Below are 24,412 nucleotides of genomic sequence, written 5' to 3'. Positions count from 1 at the left end.
GCTCGTGAAGATGCTCTTCCCTCTGCTCGTAAGGTGGAGCCCGTCTCTGCCCAGCACTCCTCCTTCATGGAACACCATCCCATGGTCAAAGAATCCAAAGCCTTCTCTCCGACACTACCTGCGTAGACATTCGTTGACTTCCACAATTTGATGATCCCTACCCCGGCCTTTTCCTTCCACAGGGAGGATGGACGAGAAGACCACTTGCGCCTCAAACTCCTTTATCCTTCTTCCCAGAGCCACGTAGTCCGCAGTGATCCACTCAAGGTCATCCTTGGCAGTATCATTTGTGCCCACGTGGAGAAGCAGGAAGGGGTAGCAATCTGAGGGCTTGATGAGTCTCGGCAGTCTCTCCGTGACATCCCGAATATGAAGAGCAGGGGCAGAGTGGAGCTGAGTGGTGCTCCCTCCCTGCCCTCCATGGGGGCTGGCTCAGGCCCTGAGGTGCCCCCATGAACATTCCTCTGTGCCTCCCTTGGAGGCATACCCCACATTTTGGGGACCACTGACCCAACTCGCTAAGCAGGGACTAGTGATGCCAAAGCCCAGGGAAAGGGAGAAGAAGTGCAGGGACCCCGGCACTGGAACCATGGCCCTGCCCCCCCTTCTGCCTGCAGCCCCACCCTCTTCACGCCTTCCACCCATGGCCCCATCAACTACGTCATTTCTGTTTTACCCCTTCCCCCACTGCCCCACCCTGCTCGCTCCTTAACCCCCCCGTGTCCCTGAGACCAGAGAAACTCTGTGCCCCTGCTGCAGGCCCCCGGCCATAGCAGGGGGTGAGAGCACCTCCAGCCCTGGGGCCGACATAGGGGTGACTTTTCCAGGGGGCCTAATTTGGCCAGGTGCCCTAATCATGGGCCCCACAACTTTGGGAAGGCTTAGCTTCCCCGAGCCTGCATTACATACCACCCAGGCTACCACTGCTCAGTGTGTGACCAGTGTCTCTGTGTCCTTTGCTGTTTGTGCTGGCCTTCGGGGTGGGCCACCCGAGCAGGCACCCAGGGCACCCGGTCATCAAAGGGGCACCATGCAGCAGTGCAAAGGTGCACACTGCCAGTGGAGTGTCAGAAACTGCTTCCTGGGGGGGGCTCCCAGATTTCTCCCTGCTTCTTCCCGGCTCAACCCCTCCCACAGTGTTCCTCCATAGCCCCATAGAGGGTTGCGGGGGAGCGAGGAGCAACACGAAGTGTTCCATGCATCCTGGTCACTTTCCCCACCTGGGCTGTGCTCAGAGGCGAGCATCAGAAGCTGCTTCTCTCTGCCCTCCCCTTATACAGCCCAGGGGAGGAAAGTGACCTGGATGCAGGGAGCTCTGAAGTCACTCCTCACCCCCCTCAAGCCCCGCAGCCCCTAGGGGTGCCCGGAAGAGCAGCATTCCAGAGAGAAGAAGGCAGCAATGCCAGCTGCTCTATGCACACAGGTCAGTTTCCCCACATGGGTGCAGGAGGGGTACAGAAATTAGTGGTGAAGGGGGTGCAGGAGGGGAATATGGGAGTTAAGGGCAAAGGGGACACAGTGTAGTGGTTAGGGCACAGGAGGGGGCAGGGGTTGGGGTGAAGGAGGTGCAAGGGTTGGGAGTGCAGGAACTAGGGGCAAAGGGGGAGTGGGGAGCCCACAGGGGCCTGGGGCAATGGGTGTGCCAAAGTACAAGTTTTGCCCAGGGTGCCATTTTCCCTAAGGCTGGTCCTGGGGAGGAGTTTCCCCATTGATAACAATTCTTGCTGGGAGGGGGAAGAAGAGAAAAGAGGTGTTTTCTCTCTCTCTTTCCTCTCCATTTTTTTTACATTCCTTCATTTCCAGAATTCTTCCTTGTATTTCAGACTGGGATTAAAGGCAGCTCCAGGCTTTCCCTGTCTCCCTTCTGGGAAATCAAGTTCAAGTTTTTACAAGGAACGAAAGAAGTCTCAATTCCGCATCTGAATTAATGTCACATTTCTCACTACTTGACAGAAAGAAATGTCATGTCAATCCCAGGTGAGTCCACTCCAGTCATGCCATAGGGCATTGCGTCACCACGTGGCCATTTCACTTCCCTCCTCAGTTTCACCCAGAGACACAATTTCCTTTGCACAGATCCATGAACAGCAAAAGCTTTCTGTGTCTCTAGTCTGAGCGAGGGCATTCAATTGCATTGAAACCTTCTCTCCTGCAATGGCAACTTTTGGACAGAGGGGACGTGGCCACCTTCAGCCCTGACAGTGAGATATTCCCTCTCCTCTTTCTTCATGCTGCTGCTGTTATTCCATGAAACATGATGATGGAATAAAAATCTAGGTTTACTCCAGGCTGAGGAAAGAAAAGAACTCCCCAAAAAATCTCAGTGACCTAAAGAAAACCCGCCCCTGCTATTGGAGATACAAAAGGAAAAGGGACTGTCTGAATTGTCAAAGCAGGGAATGAACAATCTACAGCAAAATCATTAACCACAAACACACTCTAACCATGCTCCAGCCAGTAGGGAAACGGGCAGAAATTCTCGCTGTTCAGCCATGGCCACACTTAGAGAACTGCACAGCGGCGAGTGTGCTGGGTAAGCTGGTCTGAGCAAACAATCGGAAATGACCTTTCTATGAGAACAGAACCATAGTGTAGAAAAGCCCGTGTATTAAGTGGTTGTGGCTGAGTGCTTAGGGAGGTGGACTAGGAAACCATGGGGGTCTTTCTGCGGAGGTTTGGTTCTTGCCAACTAGGGAAGGCTGGTGTGTGGTGTCTTCATGGCTGTACCTTCAGTGCCTGAGCACCAGGGAGCCAAGTCTAGTCTTCCTCTCAGGCCAAGGACAAGTCTACATTTCAAGCATTGAGTCTACACTGCTGCAGCTCGGTAATGAAGATGCTCTGTGCCAGGGTTTCTCAAACTTCATTTCACTGCAACCCCCTGCTGCCAAAGAAACTTACTGCATAACCCCGGGAAGGGGGACCAAACACCAAGCCCCTCCACATTTGGCCGGGGGGAGCTAAAGCTGAAGCCCAAGCCCTGCCCCACTGGGGGGAGGGCAAAAGCAAAGCTTGAGGGCTTCAGCCCTGGGTGGTGGGTAATCAGACTTTTGGCTTCAGACCCAAGCCCCAACAACTCTAACGCCAGCCCTGGTGACCCCATTAAAACAGGGTCACGACCCACCTTGGGATCTTCTCCCACAGTTTGAAAACCACTGCTCTGTGCTGATGGGTGTTACGAATTACACCTGATAGGACACACACAGTTCGAATCTAGGCTGAGTCCACAACTGCAGAGTTCCCAAAAAACACCAAGTTTATTACGCTCGAGCGTGGTGCCTGGAGGGGACCCCGAATACAGATTGTACAAAGGTTATATACTTTTTAGCAAAGCATGTTGCCCTCGTGCATCGGAAACCTTAGCCAATAAACAAACCCTTTTCTTATCTCCCACCTATCCCTGCTTGGTGCATTCCTCGTGCTAAACTAGTATGTTAATTAGACAGCATGGTCCTAAAGCCATGCATCAGTAACTTTTATTATCAGGATGGGAGGCCTCACATCAAAGGCCAGGAGATAGGGAGTTAGGGACAGACAAAGAACAGATACTGGGAGTCAAGGCATGCTGGAGACAAGGAGGAGAATTTTCACAGGAATGCAGTATCTAAGGAACACTCCTCGTGGTGCATGATGTGCTTGCTTTTAGACAATGGTGGGCCCCAAACCAAAATGGAGTCACATGTGCTAACTTTTCCTTACCATGGGAGAGAGTTTTCTGTCAGTGTAGTTAATTCACTTCCCCAGGAGGTGGGAGCAATGTCAGTGGGAGAAGCTATGTCATTGGGTGTGCAAGTTGTGGTGTTTACCACATTTATGAAGTTTAATCAAACCCCGTTATTAAAACCACCTGTGGTCTGGGAGTAGTAAAGGAGCTCGCTGAAGCAGGGTCTGTCCTTCAAAGTGGGGATTGGTCCTGCTTTGAGCAGGGGGTTGGACTAGATGACCTCCTGAGGTCCCTTCCAACCCTGATATTCTATGATTCTATGCTTCTATGAAAGTCCTGGAGATCATGTTTCCAGCCCGTTGTTGTTATGGGGGTATAGCTCAGTGGTAGTGCAGTGTTTGACTGCAAATCAAGTGGTCTGTGGTTCAAATTCAAGTGCCCTCTTATAAGCGCTTTTTTTTAAAAAAGAAAAGGAAAACATTTTCATTTCCATTCTCCATTATGTTCATGAATTCAACTGTATGAGGATTCTTGAAATGAATGTAAACCCTCGATGTTTCACTGTGCAAATGCATAAAAACATAGCAAACCTGGCTATCAACTGAAATCATTCCAGTCTTCTGTGTCTAGTTTATGTTTTCATAAATTAAACAAAGGTATAGTATGAATAAGCATTTCCAGATCCGTGTTCTCCAGGGGCTATTGTTAGGATATAGATATTCAGGCCTGTCTGTAAAGGCCTGTACTCTAAGAATTTCGGTGTATTCTTATCACTTGGCTAGTTCTAGAGGTATAAAAGAATCAAAATCACTGTCTGCCGGTATAAGGGCCTTCTCTTAACTGTGACAGTCTGAGGCCCCTGTGCTTAGGGCTAAGGCCTTTGGCTAAGCAGCAGAGGCAGCCATAAGCTGGGAAGTGAAAGGTCACCTCCTCACATTTCAACCTAGTCACATTGAAATAAGGTGCTATTGGGCTGAGAGTAATACAATCCTGTCCTGATAATGCCTATCCCTCCAGAGAAAGGGAAGTGCCTAAAAGATGTAAAAGGAAACTTAGTTTGATAGCATCCTGTCTGGCAAGAACTGACTTATCAATAGCTGGGATGTGAAATCCTCATTTCTGTCTTTGTTCTATCACTGTAGTCCCCATTTCCCTATTGTTTGTCTGTATCATCTCTGTCTAGTTCTGTGATTGTTTCTGTCTGCTGTATAATTAATTTTGCTGGGTGTAAACTAATTAAGGTGGTGGGATACAATTGGTTCCATAATCATGTTACAATATGTTAGGATTGGTTAGTTAAATTTCAGGAAAATGTTTGGTTAAGGTATAGCTAAGCAGAACTCCCGGGTGGGGAAATTGGAATCATATTTAGCTAAAGGGGGAAATGGGAACAGGGACACAGGTGTAAGGCTCGGTGGTGTCAGAGCTGGGAAGGGGGACACTAAGGAAGGAAACTGGAATCCTGCTTGCTGGAAGTTCACCCCAATAAACATCGAATTGTTTGCACCTTTGGACTTTGGGTATTGTTGCTCTCTGTTCATGCGAGAAGGACCAGGGAAGGAAGTGGGGGAAGGAATAAATCCCCTAACAGCTATGCTGTGCAGAAGAAGATAAAGCGCATCCAGTTGGGGTTCAGGATTCTGATGAGCAAAGGCAACTTGGTGCAGGCTAAAGTCACCAGCACCTTGCCTGCTTCACATTCAACCAGCAGCTAGGAAAAGGACATGGCATGAGAAGAAGACAGTGGCTCTGAGTGGAATATAGCCACCAAGAAGCTGGCTAAAGCTGCCAAGATCCCCAGGAAGGCCACCATGCCCATGTCTAGGAACAATCATCAGAATACGGTGACTGCAGGGAGGACTAAAAAGGCAGAGAAAAGCCCTCAAAAGGTGTAATCTGCCAAGCCCCAAAAGGTGGTCAAGATCCCACCTAAAATCAAGACTGGAGAGCCAACTTCAAAGCACCCAAATCCAGGGCTAAGAAGGTGCACTGAGAAAGAAGTGAAGAGATTTCTATTGGGATGACTCCTGCTCCCCGAATGGCTCTTTTATGAATCACCATGGACCACCCAGAGAGATCAAAGTCCTGCAGAACAAACAGCCCCATGGATAGTATCATGAAGTGGTGGCAGTGGGGGGAAGGGTTTCTCTTCCAGAGGGGAAGTGCTGTGTTTTGTGTAACACCTCCCAGGTGTATGATGCACTGACAGGGCAGCTGCCTAGAGCTCCCACATGAGCTCATTCTCTTTGACCTGCTTCTCTTCTTATTTCAGAACCAGCACGAGTGGGAGTGTGTCCCTGTCACTTCACCAGCTATAGAACAGGCTCTGTCTGCATCCCATCTTTGATTAATCCCACTTCTTAATGTATTCCTATTGTGATACTTTCCCAGTTCTCTGCCTCATTCTAACATTCTGGTCAGAGATTGACTATGGGGAGGAATGGACTAGTTTGCATGACATTTGGTAAGTTGCCATAGTACGTGATTGAAAACTCTGCTGGAGGTGGGCAAGAGCCTGTTACAAACATAAAATAGCTAAGCTTTACCAAACGTACCTGTTAAACATTCAAACCTTCCTGTGTACACACAATAGAAATCAACAGCCTCTGGAACAACTCTGACATCATAATAAAAAAGGCTAACAAAGGATGTGCTGTCGTCATCATGACTAAGTTGGAATATGAACAAGAGGCTGCTAGGCAGCTCTCTAACTCCACATTCTACAAGCCATTATCCTCTGATCCCACTGAGGATTACCAGAAGAAACGACACCGTCTGCTCAAGAAACTTCGCGCTTATTCACCCTGTATACTGGCACAGCAGTGAAGGCCAGAAAGGAGCAGCGGTTCTCACTGGAACATGTCCACCCACTGCTCACAGGCAATTCCCAGGCCCACCACAGCACACTGTCTTGAAGAGAAAGGATCCCACTCGGCTTAACCATTGCTTCTTTTCTTTCCACCTGGAACCCTGCTTCTTTTTCTGGGCTACAAGTAGCCATCCCTGGGATGCCAAGAGGCAGGCACAGGATTCTACCTCCCAGCAGCCAACCACACTACCATGGGTTCGGCCCTCAGAAGGGATCCCAGTTGCTCACAGCCAGCCCAACCCCCGCTTCCAAAGCCGTCAATCACGCCCCCTGGTCGGCCACAAAGGAGGAGTGGTTCTCGCTGCTCCATGTGTGGCAGGGAGCCTCTCAAGCCCATCACCACACTCCCATCTTGGCCAGAAAAGAGCACCGGCGCACACAAACTCGGACTCCGCTTTGCTTGTATTCCTTTCACCCAGAACCGTCCTTCTTCTCCTGGACTGCAAGTAGCCATCCCTGGGAAACCAGGAGGCAGGCACAGGATTCTACCTCCCAGCAGCCAACCGCGCCGCCCCTCGCTTTGGCAGAACGAACGGTGATGCTCTGCTAACCCCACTGAGGCACTTAGCTTCTGCCCTGTCTTCCTCAGCATGACTTTCCTCTTTTGCCCTATTCCTGCCTCACTCCCTCCTTTGGCAAGTCATGCAAAGGAGGGCAGTTGGAAGAGCCAGCCTCCATAGGCCAACACCCAAGGGCAGAGGAGGCCAAGCCACAAGGCTCCAAAAGGTGACTGGCCTAGACCCTCTAGATTTCTCAGCTCACATCACAACCCTCTCTCCTGAGGGGGTCGGGGTTACCCCAGGGACAGGCCAGTGATAGAAGTAGGAGCGCCTTGCTGGAGAGCTAGAAAAAGTAAGCCATCATGTTTCTGCCTGGTTTCGAACCAGGGGCCTTTTGCGTGTGAGGCAAACGTGATAACCACTACACTACAGAAACTCTGTCACAGAACTCTGCCCCTCCCTTCAAATTCCATCCACTTGGCTGGCTCTCACCCTGGCACACACTGATGGGCAGACCTGGAGAAAGTGGCGGCAGCCCTTCGGTAGGTCAGTTGGGAGAGCAAAGGACTGGAGCCGGCGCTCAGGAAGTCGTCTTTATGTCTCCCTTGTGACTCCAGCATGAAGGAGAGCTTCTTTTTCTTCCCCTTGCTGAGAAAGAGGAAGTTTCTCACTATAACACTAGTTAAGACTGGTCCACCCTGTGTTGGTGGCCATTCAATTTCTAGATGTTAGTACATTTCAGTTACTGTTAAAATTTAAAAAATTCTATATGCTTAAAGGAAATAAACTTTTGTATTTGATTATTTCTGGCATGAATAAAAACAGATGTACAGATCCTAGCCTGCAAATTTATCATCTTATATGAGAGAGAAAATCATGCATACAAATTCTGCATCAAAATCGTGAAATGAGTTGCAAATGCAATAAAAATAAAATATTCAAAAGTTTAACACGTGAGGGGGGGCACCGCAGACGATTCTAGGGGAAGCCTGTCAGGGAGAACAGGAGTTAGTTTCACATACCTCTTTTCAGGCTGTAATCTGTGGTCACCCTGCCCTGTTGGAGTGATCACCGTAGCCCAGACTCAAGGCTGGAACAGGCCCCTGTTTTAGGAGGAGGCTGCATGGTTTAGAGCAGGGGTGGCCAACCTGAGCCTGAAAAGGAGTCAGAATTTACCAGTGTACATTGCCAAAGAGCCACAGTAATATGTCAGCAGCCCTGCATCAACTCCACCCCCCCCAGCTCTCACCGCCTCCCGCCCACCGAATGCCCCGCCAATCAGTGTCTCCTCCCTCCCCACACCGCCCAATCACCGGTTTCGTGGCATGCAGGAGGCTCTGGGCGGAGGGGAGAGGAGCGAGGACACGGCAGGCTCAGGGGAGTGGGCTGGAAGGGTTGGAGTGGAGGCAGGGCCTATGGAAGAGCCAGAAGTTGAGCAGTGAGCACCCCGGCACATTGGAAAGTTGGCATCTATAGCTCCAGCCCCGGAGTCAGCACCTATAGAAGGAGCCGCATATTAACTTCTGAAGAGCCGCACGTGGCTCTGGAGCCACAGGTTGGCCTCCCCTGGCTTACAGCAACCTGATGCCTCAAAGAATCTGTCTCTCCCAAAGTCTTGGATCTGCATCCCCAGAAGGCTCCTGCACTGCCTCCCCCCTTTTCACAGTCTATAGAAAGGAGCAGCATCAAGGGTTAGTGATGAGCGACAAGGTACAACATGGGTGGCAGAGGCTTCAGGATCCCAGAGTGGGGTTTGCCTGTCTGGGGCATTTTGAGTGAGATCTCAGGGGCACATTGTAAGGCAGAATCCCAGGAATATATATGAAAGGAGCATAGGACCATAAGGAAGTAAGAACGGCCATACTGGGTCAGACCAAAGGTCCCTATAGCCCAGTCTCCTGTCTTCCCATAGTGGCCAATGTCAAGTGCTTCAGAAGGAATGAACAGAACACGTAATCATCAAGTGATCTATCCCTTGTCGCCTATTCACAGCTCCTGGCAAACAGAGGGTAGGAACACCATCCCTATCCATCTTGGCTAATACCCATTGGTAGGCCTATCCTCCAGGAATATATCTCGTTCATTTTTTGAACCCTGTTATAGTCTTGGCCTTCACAATATCCTTTGGCAAGGAGTTCCACATGTAGACTGTGGGTTGTGTGAAAAAAATACTTCTTTTTGTTTGTTTTAAACATGCTGCCTATTAATTTCATTTGGTGGCCCCTAGTTCTTGTCTTAGGAGAGGGAGTAAATAACTCTACCTTATTTACTTACTCACACCAGTCATGATTTTATAGACCTCTAGAATATCCCCCCTTAGTCGTCTTTTTTCCAAGCTGAAAAGTCCCAGTCTTATTAATCTCTCCTCCTATGGCAGATGCTCCATACCCCTAATCATTTTTGTTGTCCTTTTCTGAACTTTTTTAATCCAATATGTCTTTGAGGTGGGGCGACCACATCTGCATGCAGTATTCAAGATGTAGGTGTACCATGGATTTATATAGAGGCACTATGATCTTTTCTGTCTTACTATCTATCCCTTTCTTAATGATTCCCAAGATTCTCTTTCCTTTTTTGACGGCCGCTGCACATTGAGTGGATGTTTTCAGAGAACTATCCCCCGTGACTCCAAGATCCCTCTCTTGAGTGGCAACAGCTATTTTAGACCTCATCATTTTATATGTATAGTTGGGATTATGGTTTCCAGTGTCCATGACATTGCATTTATCAACATTGAGTTTCCTCTGCCATTTTGTTGCCCTTTCACCCAGTTTTGTGAGGTTTTTTTGTAACTCTTTGCATTCTACTTTGTACTTAACTCTCCTGAGTAATTTTGGATCATCTGCAAATTTTGCCACCTCACTGTTTACCCCCTTTTTCGAGATCATTTATGAATATGTTGAAGATTACTGATCCCAGTACCGACACCCTGGGGGACACCACTATTTACCATAGGGTTTCCTTGGATGGGGGAGTAAACCTGAGAACATATCAGGAGGTTGTACACATTTATTGTCCTGGTGAAAAAGTGTGTCTGATACTCAGCCTTTGCTGCTCCTGCCGGCTGTGACTGCTGAGGACATTTTCCTTCTCTCCTCCTGGGTCTCTCTTCTGCCAGATTCTTGGCCAGTGCGGCCACCCTGCAGGCGATGGCAGAGCAGTTTGGTGATAGGCTGCCGGACTCACCACATAAGAGTGCAGCTGCTGTAGCAGCTTGACTGATCATGGGCCAGGTCCTGCAGCAATGGCAGCCCAGGATAACCTCCCACTGATGGCAATGGGAATTTAGCCTTTCCAACTAGCTGCTGGTACCTGAGGTCTCAGCTATGAAGTAAGCTGGTGGCACACACAGCTTCATCCAAAGAAGTGAAGAATGTAAGCAAAAGAAGAAAGGTGGCCACCTGGGGAGCTGAGGCAGTCCAAGAACCACAGCTCAAGAGAGAAGAGGAAAAACTCCTTGAAGAGCTCAAAGCAGCACCGAGAAAAGGAAGTTTGTCAGTGAGATCAGTAGCAATAAATATGAAATGAAGGAGTGCTTTCCCCTCTGTGATGCCATGTTCGAATTATGGTACTTTACAATGAGATAAAGCTTGAAAATATCCTGCTCTAATTTCAGGATGGGTCTGTAACCATAATCGTTCTCTGTGGGAAGTGACCTCTAGATAGTGATCTTTGGGAAGAGCTGGCTGAAGAACCTTCCTACAAACCAGGAGACCATGGCTTGGCCTGCCAGTTCTTCCTTGCTGAACCTGGCTTGTCTGCTAGGCTCGTTTTTTTGTATCTCTTCTCATAAAAAGAAAAGTCCTCACAGCACAATCCTTGTAAGTGCTCATTCAGAATGGAGAGAGCTTCCTTGTGGCGAAGCCTTGGAAAGTGGCAAATGCTAAGTCTGAAGCTGATGGAAAGTTACCATGACTCAGAGTTGAATTGAAGTTGCTGTGACTGAAACCCAGAGCACTAACCACTCTAGGATCACAGCAGCTTGTGGGAGAAGCGCACGTTAGAAGCCCTCTGTCAACTCAGCTGTGGCTTTCCGTGCACAGAGAGCCAGCCCACTCAAGCTCTGCAAGTTTTGTGGGAAATGGGGAACGTCTGTACTTTGGCATTTGGAGATGTTTTCTTGGACCTTCAAGGGGAACAGTTGCAAATAGATAGTTGAGGAAGGCACCATGGCTTAGTAGGTTAAAGCACCTGTCTTGTAAACAGGAGATCCTGGGTTCAACTCCTAGTGGTGTCCTGTTGTATAGCTTTTGTCTCCTCTGCTCATGTTTTCCTCTGTCTTCCTAGGCAATGTAAGTAATTGCTTCCTAAGGAAAAGGCTTCTTTGCAGAGGAGCGTTGGAGAGAATCAAATCACCAGCCTGGAGTTGATGAAAAGGCTATTGGTCTTGGGAAGGAGTTTGCTTTGACTGCAATTGCTATGACACCAGAGCCTGTGTCCCATGCCCATGCAATTCACTAGAAATGTCTATGCACAGAGACCCTTCTAGAGGGTTCCATGTAGGGCTTGCAGGAAATGGAGAATTACTGTCCTTTCACCTTTCATTTTATTGTTGATGAAAGATGGAGCAGTTACGTGAGAAGTCCCAGAGAGTGGCACCGTGGCAGAGCTTGCCAATAAACCTGCTGGATAAAGAGCAAATTCAGGATCCAGCATCCAGTGCTGCCTTGCTGAACGTGCCTCCTCTTGTCACCTTTTGGTCAATCCTTTTTGTTAACGGAGAAACCCGCCTTTGACTAGCCATACCCATGCTTGCAAAAGGAGCAGGTCTTTTTGCTGACAAGTGTTGAAAGGAGGCATCGGATGAACATGGAAACAATGTAAAGGTTGCTGTAACTCATCTGGCAGGCACGGCTGTTGAATCTGGGCTGCCTCTTACAATACTGTGCTAGTGACAAGTAGCAAAACCCCTCCAGGTGCTGTGATCACTTGGCCAACAACATGCCATGACACACTATGGACACACTATGGTCCATGTTAAAGAGCTTTTCCTCAACCCTCCCGCTTCCCTGGTTCTTGTCAGGCAAGCAGCAAAAGGCCAGAAGTCCAAAGCACAGACAATGCGATGTTTATTGGGGTTAGTTTCCAAGAAATCATATTTCGGAGCCCTTCACACCAGTTCGGCTTATCTCTATATGCCAATAGAGTCTGTTCCCCAGTGTTCCCTTCCAAGCTCTCATGCCACAGAGCATTTACCCTGTATCCCCCTTCCCAGCTCTGACGCCGCAGAGCCTTGCCTGTGTCCCTGTTTCCCGTTTCCCCCCTTAGCAAGCATGATTCCAATTTCCCCTCCACTTCCTGTTTGACCCCAGTTTATATATTATTCTCAGCTATACCTTAACCAATCGTTTTACTGAAATTTAACTAACCAATCCTAACATATTGTAACATAATTCTCTAACCAACTATATCCCACTACCTTAATTAACTTACATCTAGCAAAATTAATTATACAGCAGACAGAAACAAATAGCGAACCAGACAGATTAACAATAGAAAACTAGGGGGCATAAAGATAAAACATACAGAAATGAGGGTTTCACAACCACAACCATTGATAAGTGATTTCTTACCAGACAGGATGCTGGCAAACTAAGTTTTCTTTAACCATCTTAAGATCAGTTTCTCTATCTAGTGGTGTTGGGCACTCTCTGGACAGGATCTTCTTCCTAACCGCTCAATACAGCCTTATTTCAGTGTGTCTGGTCCCAGCTTATGGCTGCCCCTGCTGCTTTGCCAAAGGCCTTAGCCTAAGAACAAGGCCTCCGACTATCCTAGTGAGAGCAGGCCCATACACAGGTGGACTGTGATTTTGATTCTCTGTTTTTATACCCCTGTAACTAGCTAAGTGATAAAAACACACCTAAGTGCTATAGCAGTCTCACATGTAGATAGAGCGAGGCCAGAGCTGGCTCCGGTTCGCACTGTGGATGCTCACACACAAAAACAACAGCAATGACAACACGCTAACGTTTCTGTAGTTGACAGGATTTGAACCTGCGTGGGGGGGACCCCCACAAGGGATTTCAAATCCATCACCTTAACCACTTGGCCACAACTACTTGATGAACAGCTGCTTAGCTACACTATGATTCTGTTCTCACAGAATTGTCCCTTCAAATTGCTTGCTCAGACCAGCTTCCCCAGCACAAGTGTGTCCATGGCGGAACAGCGAGAATTACTGCCCATTTCTCTTCCGGCTGGAGCATGATCGGGGTGTGTTTGTGGTTAATAACATTGCAGTAGATTGTTGTTCATTCCCCACTTCAACAAGTCAGACACTCCCTTTCCTATTCAAATCTCCAGCACATCGCTTCAAGAACAGGGGTCAGGATTTCTCTAGGGCACTGTCAGGGATGCAGGTAGCTACATCCCCACTGCCATTGCAGGAGAGAAGGTTTCAAAGGAATTGAATGCCCTGGCTCAGACAAGAGACACAGGGAGGTTTTACTGTTCATGGATCTGTGCAAAGGAAATTGTTTCTCTGTGTGAAATTGAGGAGGGAAATGAAACTTGGTGACCCAATTCACCCATTCACGTGGCGGCCCAGTGCCCTAAGGAATGTGGGTGAAGGACTCGGGCTGAGAAATGATTTCACGGGTTTCTATCAATTTCATGACCTGATTAAAAACTATGGCTAAAAGGCAGCCATTGTTGTTCTACTTGTACCTGTGTAGGGACACCCGGGTGGATGTCAAGTCCATGGGCTTAACCATGGGTAGTTGATTATTTTATCAAGGTCCTAATTACTTGGTCAAGGTATAGTGATGGTCTAGATTCCAGATAAAATAAAACACTGATGATAATAAGTATATAAAAAAAAATTGCAATCACTATGGGCATAACTGTGATGATTGTATCATGTTTCACTCTATATCTTGTGCCACCGCCTTTCCCTTTAGCCTTGTCGTTTACCAAGGGTAAAAACTAAACATCTCTTCAGACACAAGGGAGTGTTTGTGTTCATTCCTGCGAGCTACACAAGGGTTTGATGTTGCTGCTTTCAATCCTCCAGCTCTTCGGGGACAAGGAACAATTCAGGCTGTCACTGAACTGAAGGAGAGAGATCATTTTTTGACAGGGAGAGGGATGCCTCCCCTTAAAGGTGTTTGTCTGGCTGGCAGCCCTGGTTCCCAGGTCTCTCCTGAGGGAAGAAAGTTTTGATGCAAATACTGAAACTTTTAAGGGAGAGGAGAGAAAGTCAATGGGCACATGATGGGGCCGGTCTGAACCACAACATGGTTCTTTCATGTGGGATGACTCTGAACACTGACTGATCTCCACGCCCTTGGATTTGAAGAGGTGTTTAGTTTTGCACTTGGTAGACTACAAGGCTGAAGCAATTTTATGGATGGTGACACTATGATTGAAGGGATATTCAATGTTGTAAAAATTGGTAAAAACACTTAGCTTAAGCTTGAGCTGCCTGTTATTAAAGGCTGGTTTCCCCACGGTCAGTTCCATCAGCTCTTCTAGTTTTGCCCTGGGTTGTCTCATGCCTCGGTGGGAAGCAAAGGGAATCGTCCCATGCTGCCCTTGGCTCCAGGCTGATTTATTCGGGGAGGGGACGTGGAATTGATTTGTTTGCTGTTCAGAAGGGAGCCAGGCCAGTTCTGAGGGAATGAGAACTCCCAGCATCTTCCCAGCCCAAGCCAGGCTGCTGCCCTGTCCCAGCCTCTGTTCCCTGGGGGCCCTGCATGTCTGACTCGAGAGCATGCGGGGAGAAGCAGCTGGTGCAGAGGAAAGTCTGGACTGGGCGGATGCTAGGACCATAGCACCAGAGGCTCCCTGCTCAGCAGAAAACAATCAGTCCCCGTCCCCACCCTAGGACAGCAGCCTGGAGCTAAGGGCAGTGCGGAGTGGAGGTTTCTCTTTTTTCTCTTCCTGGGGTGAGCAGGCACCTGGGGGCGATTCTAGCAGAGCAGTTAGACCTGAATTGGGGAACTAGCTTTTCATAACGGGCAGCTCAAGTTTAAGATAAGTGTTTTTACCAATTTTTACAACTAGTAATTAGTTCAGACTAATTTTGTTACAATTTTCTTTGTAACGTAAAAAAAATCGAAAGTAAAGCGGCAACAATTTTTGGAACTCTTCTCTGCTAGTGTTCTCTGCCATAGAAAAAAACAGCTTTGTGACTTTTCATGATGTGGGAGTCAGGTTCCCTGACTGTTCAGAATCAATGTGCACAGAAGAAACCTTTTGTGTTTCATTTCTTGTGTTTCATTTCATTTCTGCTGCCATCGTGTGGCCATTTCCTTCCCCTCCTTTCTGTCCAAAGCACAGAGCTCAGTTCCTCCAGGGAGAGAGGGACATCTTTCTTCTTTCCTTCCTAAACAGCCCCTTTCCTTGGATTACCCTTTGCTGGGATCTGGATGGGGAACAGCCGTTTCTGAGGATTCATCTAACACCATATTTGGTGTTGATATATAGATTTTACAGCCAGACTAGATCACTATGTACATCTGCTCTGACAAAGGAGCTCTGCGTTTCTGGTCTAAATGGAATTATTTGGCCATTAATTCTATCGGGATGAAGGGGTTCTAGTTACCTGTGCCCTGTACCGCTCAGGGATTGGGGCAACGCTGCAGAGATTGGAGGGCGTGGAGCTGGGGAGCAGTGTGTGCTCCAAGGAAAGTTGTTGCTGTCCTCTGGTAACAGAGGGCAGGTGTGGTGATTTTGTAAGCCGTGGTGTTTGTATATATATAAAGTATACTAAATCTCTAGGTTCCAACCCATCCCTTGTCTGGGCTATCAAAGTCGCTTTTTGTTGAGTGTATTGCTCAGTGATTGAACATTTGCCTGCCTGGCAATGGGTTCATCCTTCAAATCCCAGTGCTTCTGTTTATAAACTTTTTTGAACGAAAATCAATTTCCTTACCCCTCTCCAGTATGATCAGGAATGATGCTTGTAATAAATTTAAAAACTCAGCATTTTACTAGGCAAATGTATAAAAACCTAGCAAACCTGTCCATCAGCTGAAATCCATTCCAGTCGTCGGCATCTCTGAGAGGGACACTGTATTTGAGGCATGTGGGACACCTCTGTGATGATGATCGGTTGAAAAATGCTGGATTCAATGAAAGATGAGACCATAGGAGGGGAAGGTGAATGGCAGCACCACACAGCGTCATAACACTCAGACACGGGGCTTCACTGCAACTACCCCTGTGTGTTCCATCATTTATCTACTAGAGAATCACACACTCCCCATCCCCACACACTGTCACACAAAATCTTTTCCCTTGAGCCCAATCCAACCCCAATGATTAGGGGAGAGGAACACATGACTTATGAGGAGAGGCTGAGGGAACTGGGATTGTTTAGTCTGCGGAAGAGAAGAATGAGGGGGGATTTGATAGCTGCTTTCAACTACCTGCAAGGGGGTTCCAAAGAGGATGGATCTAGACTGTTCTCAGTGATAGCAGATGACAGAACAAGGAGTAATGGTCTCAAGTTCAGTGGGGGAGGTTTAGGTTGGATATTAGGAAAATCTTTTTCACTAGGAGGGTGGTGAAACACTGGAATGCGTTACCTAGGGAGGTGGTGGAATCTCCTTCCTTAGAAGTTTTTAAGGTCAGGCTTGACAAAGCCCTGGCTGGGATGATTTAGGTGGGGATTGGTCCTGCTTTGAGCAGGGGGTTGGACTAGATGACCTCCTGAGGTCCCTTCCAACCCTGATATTCTATGATTCTATGATTCAACCCTACTGTAAGGGGACTGTTGCCCCCTTACTAAGATTCAGTGGGCGTGTTTTAGTTGCTAGCTCCCAGTACTCAAAGGGGAAGGGTTGATGGGGAATCAGGACCCTGAGACTAACAGTCCCCAGGAACAATGGAGAGAGGACAATGCTCCAGGTCAGCGTGAGTGACAGGGCGGGCAGGCTAATCAGGGAGTCAGGAGGCCAGGGAGGTCCCATCCTCCATGTGAGCTGGAATTGCCTGGGTCAGACAGAGTGGGGCCGAGCTAAGGAGAAAGCAGGGGCCCAAGCTTAGGTGGGGAGCAGAGCTGGGCCAGATCCAGAGGGACCAGAAAAGCAGCCCAGAGAGAACAGCCCCTGTCCTGGGAGCAGAGCTGCAGCCCCAAAGCCAGAGGCACAACCCAGAGAGAAGAGACCCTGTTGTGACGAAGTGGGACTGTTCTTAATGTTTCCTCTGAATATTGGGGCGGGGGCGTCAGTTTTCCCTATGGAATTCCTAAATCTCTAGGTGGGGCTAAGGCTGTATGATCGTTGCAGGACTGTGCAGTAATGGGGTCCCCCTGAGGACTGCGGTGAGCACTGTCAGGGGCGGAGGAGCCTGCGGCTTGGCCCTGGGAGAGAGAAGGACTTTTCCAGTAAGAGGTGTGATGAAGTGGACTGTTCTTAATGTTTCCTCTGAATAATGTGGGGGTGCCTCAGTTTCCCCTAGGCAGTTCTTAAGTCTCTAGGTGGGGGGTAAGGGTGTATGATCATTGCAGAGCCCTAGAGGGCAGGTGTGTGCAGGCGTCTGGACACAGACAATGGCCGACACCCTGTTTCCTGGCAACTGATGGCCTGGTCCTTCCCCCCTTCAAGGTGGAAGCTGTGTGAGCTGTGTGTCCTGAAGACAGGCTGCTCACAGGAAGGTGACTGCCCCAGAGTCCTGACTGGCTTCATGGGGAGCAGTTCCAGAGCATCGCCCAGGGACTCCGTGACAACTGTCCTGGGAGCAGAGCTGCAGGAACCGGAGCCAGAGGGGCCAGAGAAGGAGCTCAGGGAGCTGGAGGCAGAGCAGCGGCTGTGCTGAGGCAGAGTGAAACTGGAGCTGGAGCACTCCGGAGCCGGGTGTGGTGAGCAGCTGGGGAGAGCGAGGTGGGACCCTGGGCAGTGGGCCCAGCACAGGGAGATGCCTCAGCCAGGAGGCTCTGGAGGCCAGACTTGAAGGGGCATTGGTAACCCCGACAGTCTTCAGGGGAGTGGCGGAGGGCCTGGGACGGAGCAGGGGTTGGGAAGAGGCAGGGTGGGGCAGATAAGGGGTGGGGATTTGGGGAAGGGGTGGAGTGGGGTGGGGCTTGGACAGAGCAGGGGTGGGGGCTATGGAGACGACGTGGAGCAGGGGCTGAAGCAGCACTCAGCTGCACAGGGCGCCAGGAAATTTGCAGCTGCGTACTTTGTGTATGGGTAAGGATGGCCCCTGTGGTGACGCTAGGATTGAAGGATGATTTAGTGCGATAGTGAATTGTAAAACACAAACAAACCCAGTTAGCTTAAATTAGAGCTGCCTGTTATTAAAGGCTGTTTTCCCCACATCAGTTCCAAAAGTTCTTCTAGAAACTCCCTGGGTTGCCTCACGCGTTGGTGGGAATTAAAGGGATTTGACCCGTGCTGCCCTTGACTCCAGGTTGATTTTTCCTGAGAGGGGATGTGGAACTGATTTGTTTGCTGTTGAGAAGTTTCTCTTTTTGCCTCTACTTTGGTAAGCAAGGATCTGGGGGTGTTTCTAGCAGAGGAGTTGGCACTGAATTGGGGAACCAGCTTTTAATAACAGGCAGCTCACGTTCAGACAAATCTTGTGGCAAATTTATTTATAAATAAAAGAATTCATAAGTAAACGGGCAGGAATTATTGAAACTCTTTTCTCTTAGTGTTCCCGTCCAAAGAAAGAAATGGCTTTTTGGATTTTCATGATATGGGAATCAGATTCGTTTGCTTTTCAGAATCAATGAACACACAAGCCTGTTGTGTTTCATTTCTTAGTTTACAGCGCCATCATGTGTCCATTTCCTTTCCCTACTTTGGCACCTTAGAGACTAATCATTTTATTTGAAAAAAGAAAAGGAGTCCTTGTGGCACCTTAGAGACTAACCAATTTATTTGAGCATGAGCTTTCGTGAGCTACAGTAGCTCACGAAAGCTCATGCTCAAATAAATTGGTTAGTCTCTAAGGTGCCACAAGGACTCCTTTTCTTTTTGCGAATACAGACTAACACGGCTGTTACTCTGAAACCTGTCATTTTATTTGAGCATAAGCTTTCGTGAGCTACAGCTCACTTCATCGGATGCATACTGTGGAAAGTGTAGAAGATCTTTTTATACACACAATGCATGAAAAAATACCTCTCCCCACCCCATTCTCTTCATTCAGAAAGTCATGATGTTTGGATGTAAAAGGTGTGAAGTGATGGGAAAACTGGCCCTTCCCCCCACCCCAACTCCCCATCCTTCTTCATACTGCTGGAAAACTCTGTACCTTAAAGCCCAGGCTCTATGCCCTTTTATAGAACTAGATCTGCTTTTCCCCCCGATTCATTGTAACAGGTTTCTCAGCTTTGGCTGCCCCGTTTGTCAACTCTGTGCAAGCGGGAAGCAGCCAAAGTGCTGATTTCCCGGCGCATTGGTTACGGTATCATGGTGTTTGTACAGCATCTGCATGTCCATCTTCCACCTCCTTGTCCTCCTCAGTAAGGCGAACCCTTTCCCACAGATACTTCGATCAGAAACTGTAGTGACCCAAGGACCTGCAGGTTTCCCTCACTCATCTTTATTATACTGCATTTCAGTGTTTTGTATGGTTGTCACTGGAAGCTGTCAGGGAAACATCCATGAAAAAGTAGAGTGGATGTGAGCTTTGTTGGTTGTGAGATTTGTCTGTATTTTGTGTCATTGTGAGATGCGCAAATTGGAGGTGCCCTTGCAGCATTTGTGAGGATTGTTTGAGTTAAAACAGAAGTTCTTGGTGCCCTTTGCTTCCCTGTTCTTCAAAGGGAGACCAGCTGATGTAGTGGCTACTGAGAGAGCCTTCAAAAAGGGCCCCAAAAGTGACAGTAGCCGGTTTCTGTAGTGTACTGGTTATCACATTTGCCTAATGCACAAAAGGTCCCTGGTTCAAAACCAGGCAGAAACAGTGCTGCTTTCTCTCTAGAGGCTCCTGTTGTCTTCTTTCCATCCAACTCCTTTCTCAAATACATCCATAGCTTCTATGCTTTCTTCCTCGTTGTTTTTTTTTTTCATGAAACTTGAAGTTCCAAAGGAGAATGTTAGCCTGCATGTTGAGGGGCGGAATAGACCATCATTTGGGAGATTGCCAGCTACTTATCAAATCTGAGCATAGAAGAATCCCAACCCTTTGTCCTGCCTAGTTACCTCCCAGCAAGCAGTGTTCCCCCTCGCTTTTGTTTATTTTGAGCTAGCCACAAACAGCCTCGTGTACCCTTTCCATGTCAGAAAAATCTGTTTCCTGATGATCACATTTCCCCTCCTTTCCTGGCTAGGCAGGATTGTGATGTGAGGACTCAGAACATAATAATTGGAAATCGCTAGCGTAGTCACAGCGTAATCATTGTGGAGCTTAAACTTTGTTCTGTAAACCAGCTAATACCTAAAAAGAAAAGGAGTACTTGTGGCACCTTAGAGACTAACCAATTTATTTGAGCATGAGCTTTCGTGAGCTACAGCTCACTTCATCAGATGCATACCGTGGAAACTGCAGCAGACTTTATATATACACAGAGAATATGAAACAATACCTCCTCCCACCCCACTGTCCTGCTGGTAATAGCTTATCTAAAGTAGTCATCAGGTTAGGCCATTTCCAGCACAAATCCAGGTTTTCTCACCATCCACCCCCCCACACAAGTACTCCTTGTCTTTTTGCGAATACAGACTAACACGGCTGTTACTCTGAAACCAGCTAATACCTGTTATCTGCCCATGTATTTTCTGTTCCTAGGCCAAACACTGCCCTGTTGGATCCGAGTTCTCCGGAATTCTCAGCCGTTGTTTCTGTGGGGGATTGGCTCCAAGCCATTAACATGGATCGATATAAGGATAACTTCACAGCTGCTGGGTATACAACATCAGTTTTCCCTTTCTAAATAATATTTTTCCCATAATATTTTTTAACGCTCAACAACTTGCTCATCTTCAAACCATGTTAACACAGGCTCTGAGCTACAAATTTCCTCCCTGTTCCCTTGATTTTTTTAGCACAGTAAATTGATATAAAAGAAACAGAAAACAAAACAATTTCCAATATTATACATTGAGGACAGGACTTTTTTTTTTTTTTTTTTAAGTTTTAATGCCATCTCATTTTACTCTCTGGCCGGTTTTTATAAATCATCACAAATGCAGTAATGAGGAGTTACAGAAATATACAAGGAATGGATACACTGTGACCCAGTTGATGGACAGAGAGCTGACTCCATCCGCAGCCTGAAACAATCTCTGTGACAATAAAGAGGGCTGGGAAGGATCTGACACGGAAGTACTTATATGCCCAATGCAGAGTTGGCACCAATGTAGGAAGAAGTAGGGAAGCTACAGATCGCTGAAGGGGACAGTGAGCCCCTGAAGGGTTATGTTTCCCTCTCTTAGCTAGGCTAGAATAGAAGAGGAGAAAATTCTCTCTCACTCTCGGAGGATGATGGCAATGTCAATTTGTCCTCTCTTTCTGTTCCACTAAAGCTCAGAGACAGGAGGAGACATTTCCTGCCTAAGGGCCTTGAGAGAGCAAGGCTAGGGAGCAGGCAAAGCTAAGGGCCCCGTTACACGGAACCTCCTATCAGCTCGTGTGAGGTGCTATCAAAACCCCTCCCTGGGCTTCTAGGATAGAGTTAGGATTGGCTCCATGTGTTTTCCTGGAAGAGCCTCTAGGTAGGAGGAAGAAGAAGCAGAGAGGGTTGCGATGGGCCTAAATGGAACAGACAAGGAGTGTATTTCTTGGGGTTTGTTTGTGTTGCTCTTGTGATCCTGGTGGAGGAAGCTGAAGCATCATTTGAGTTTGTGTCAATGCCTTTGGTTTGGCTCAGTTTGTGACCCTGAGCACAGTGGATCCTTCACCCTCTGTTCTTGTCCCCTCAGGGAAATTGAGAACAGACCAGGTTCCAAAATTAGTCAGAGTAGTCGGCGAAAGCCTAGTCCAGGTAATAAAAAACCACACTCCCTCGTGGTCTAATCTAGTGGTTAAATTTCAGTGCTTTCACCACCGAGACCTGAGTTTGATTTCCAGCCAGGAAATGAAGCTTTTCAACACATATCTTTACTTGTTGTTCCCTCAACTGGTACTTCATCATGCTCAGATGGGTTTTGGATACTACGTGAAACTCAAACGGCCTCAGAACAGAGCATAGGCATGTTCCGATTGTGGACCTTTCATACAAGTAGAGCTGTGCAAATCATTTATTTCCTTGCTTGCTAGCTAGCCTAACCTATATAATAATAATACTAATTAATAATCATCCAGCTTGACCCAAGATTAATTTTTTCAGTTTTCTTGGTGAAACAAAATTTAAAAAAATCATTTTTGGTCTACCAAAATATTTCAGTAAATAAAATATTCATCCAAAAACTATTCACCCAGCTCCATAGACTAGTCTTCAGAATTAAGCAGCTGGAGAGAAGGATCAGTAGCCTCTTCCATTCCTGAAGTCTAGCTGCTGAAGGGTGGGATGGATCAGAAAATAACAATTGGAAATTTCTAAGCCAGCCTTTCAACACACACAACACCACTTTTCCCTTTTGAAATACCATTATTTCCTCAGCCCTTTTTCACATCAACCTCTTGTTCTTCTTCAAATGATGTTACCACAAGCTCTGAGATACTAATTTCCTTACTGCACCCTTAATATTTTTAAAAACAACAAGGAGTCCTTGTGACACCTTAAAGACTAGTAAATTTATTTGGGCATAAAATTTTGTGGGCTAAAACCCACTTCATCAGATGCATGGGGTGGAAAATACATTAGGCAGGTATAAATACACAGCACATGAAAAGATGGGAATTATCTTACAGAGTGTGTGTGTGTGTGGGGGGTCAATGCTAACGAGTCCAATTCAATTTGGGTGGATGTGACCCATTTCCAAAAGTTGACAAGGAGGTGGGAATATCAGAGGGAAAATTATTTTTTGTAGTGACTTGGCCACTCCCAGTCTTTATTGAGGCCTAAGTTGATAGTGTAAAGTTTGCAAATTACTTCCAGTTCTGCAGTTTCTCATTGAACTCTGTTTTTGAAGGGTTTTTCGGTTAAAAATGGCCACTTTTAAGTCTGTTATTGAGTGTCCAGGGAGATTGAAGTGCTCTCCTACTGGTTTTTTAATGTTACAATTTTTGATGTCTGATTTGTGTCCATTTACTCTTTTGCATCGAGACTGTGTGGTTTGTCCAATGTACATGGCAGAGGGGCATTGCTGGCACATGATGGTATCTCTCAGGGGGAGGGATAAGTCAGGGTTTGAGCATTGGCCTGCTAAACCCAGGGTTGTGAGTTCACTTCTTGATGGGGCCATTTAGGGATCTGGGGCCAAAATTGGGGATGGGTGCTGCTTTGAGCAGGCGGTTGGGCTAGATGACCTCCCTGAGGTCCCTTCCAACCCTGATATTCTATGATCATGTTGGTAGATGTGCAAGTGAACAAGCCCCTGATTGTGTGGCTGATGTGGTTAGGTCCTATGATGGTGTCCCTTGAATATGTGGAAATGTCAGTTTGTTCTCTCTTCCTGTGCTATCTAAGCTAAGAGGAAGAGACATTTCCTGCATCAGATTGTTGAGAGGCAAGAAAGTGCATTTCATTTTGGGCTCACCATATAAACAAAAAAGTACACTTAAGGTAGTAATATCAAGTACCCAACATGGGGCTCAAACCCATGACCCTGAGACTAAGAGTCTCATGTTCTACCAACTGAGCTAGCCAGACTGTCTGTAGCACTTCTTCAAAGGCACAGTCAGAGTGTGAGTTGAGATTCCTTTTCTGACATTTGCCTTCTGTCTTCATTCCTTCACTCTCCAGCTACCAAGCAGGGGCTATTACAAGACTGGTTAGATGCTGGTTTCTACATCAAAGAGCTGGGGTTGATTTACCAGCTGGTCAGAGAAACAAGCACAGGAAGATGGAATTTAGTGTTCTCCCACCATGGGGAGATGCTCTTTGACTCCCATAGTGGGGGAGAGTCAGAAAAAGCTTCTCAGCGCCCAGAGAGTCGGTAGACAAGTAGGTTCCCCCCAAGCCACACACACATTTTTGCAGGACATCAGACCTCCTGCGAAGAAGCTTCTCAAAGAATATGTGGCCCCAGGAGTGTCAGAAAAGGGAATCACAGTTTGCCTTATGAGGTGGGTGAGGGAAACCTGTAGGTCCTTAGACCCCTCCAGCATCTGATGAAACCATTTGTGGGAAAGAGTCTGGGGTAGCCGAGCAGGACAAGGAGAGGACAGAAGGGCTTGCAGCTGGTGTGCAATCCCCATGCTCCCAGTGGCCCAAAGGGAGCAGGGTTCAGCACTTTGTCAGCTTCCTGAGAGCGCAGCGCTGACAAAATGAGAGCTACACTAAGGGGCAGCTAAAGCCATGAGACCTGTGAAAATGAATCAGCCTCCCATCAGGTGGCATCAACTCCCCTCTCTGGGTTTCTATCCCAGAAATACTTTCAG

At 47.6% G+C, this 24,412-nt stretch overlaps 5 non-coding genes across 5 annotated transcripts; 2 read left to right on the top strand and 3 right to left on the bottom strand.

Moving 5' to 3' along the window:
* Positions 1 to 7,393: 7,393 nt before the first annotated feature.
* On the bottom strand, positions 7,394 to 7,466 carry TRNAV-CAC (transfer RNA valine (anticodon CAC)). The gene has a single exon. It is a non-coding gene; the product is annotated as a tRNA-Val (tRNA).
* Positions 7,467 to 11,193: 3,727 nt separating this feature from the next.
* Positions 11,194 to 11,267, top strand: TRNAT-UGU (transfer RNA threonine (anticodon UGU)). Its single transcript has one exon. It is a non-coding gene; the product is annotated as a tRNA-Thr (tRNA).
* A 1,739-nt stretch (positions 11,268 to 13,006) lies between these two features.
* On the bottom strand, positions 13,007 to 13,092 carry TRNAS-UGA (transfer RNA serine (anticodon UGA)). Its single transcript has one exon. It is a non-coding gene; the product is annotated as a tRNA-Ser (tRNA).
* A 6,726-nt stretch (positions 13,093 to 19,818) lies between these two features.
* Positions 19,819 to 19,891, top strand: TRNAI-AAU (transfer RNA isoleucine (anticodon AAU)). Its single transcript has one exon. It is a non-coding gene; the product is annotated as a tRNA-Ile (tRNA).
* Positions 19,892 to 23,608: 3,717 nt separating this feature from the next.
* Positions 23,609 to 23,681, bottom strand: TRNAK-CUU (transfer RNA lysine (anticodon CUU)). The gene has a single exon. It is a non-coding gene; the product is annotated as a tRNA-Lys (tRNA).
* Between the last annotated feature and the right edge of the window lie 731 nt (positions 23,682 to 24,412).

Source organism: Eretmochelys imbricata, chromosome 28 (assembly GCF_965152235.1).
Source record: "Eretmochelys imbricata isolate rEreImb1 chromosome 28, rEreImb1.hap1, whole genome shotgun sequence".
In the NCBI taxonomy this organism is placed as follows: Eukaryota; Metazoa; Chordata; order Testudines; family Cheloniidae; genus Eretmochelys; species Eretmochelys imbricata.
This window is presented reverse-complemented; position numbering and strand designations above follow the sequence as displayed.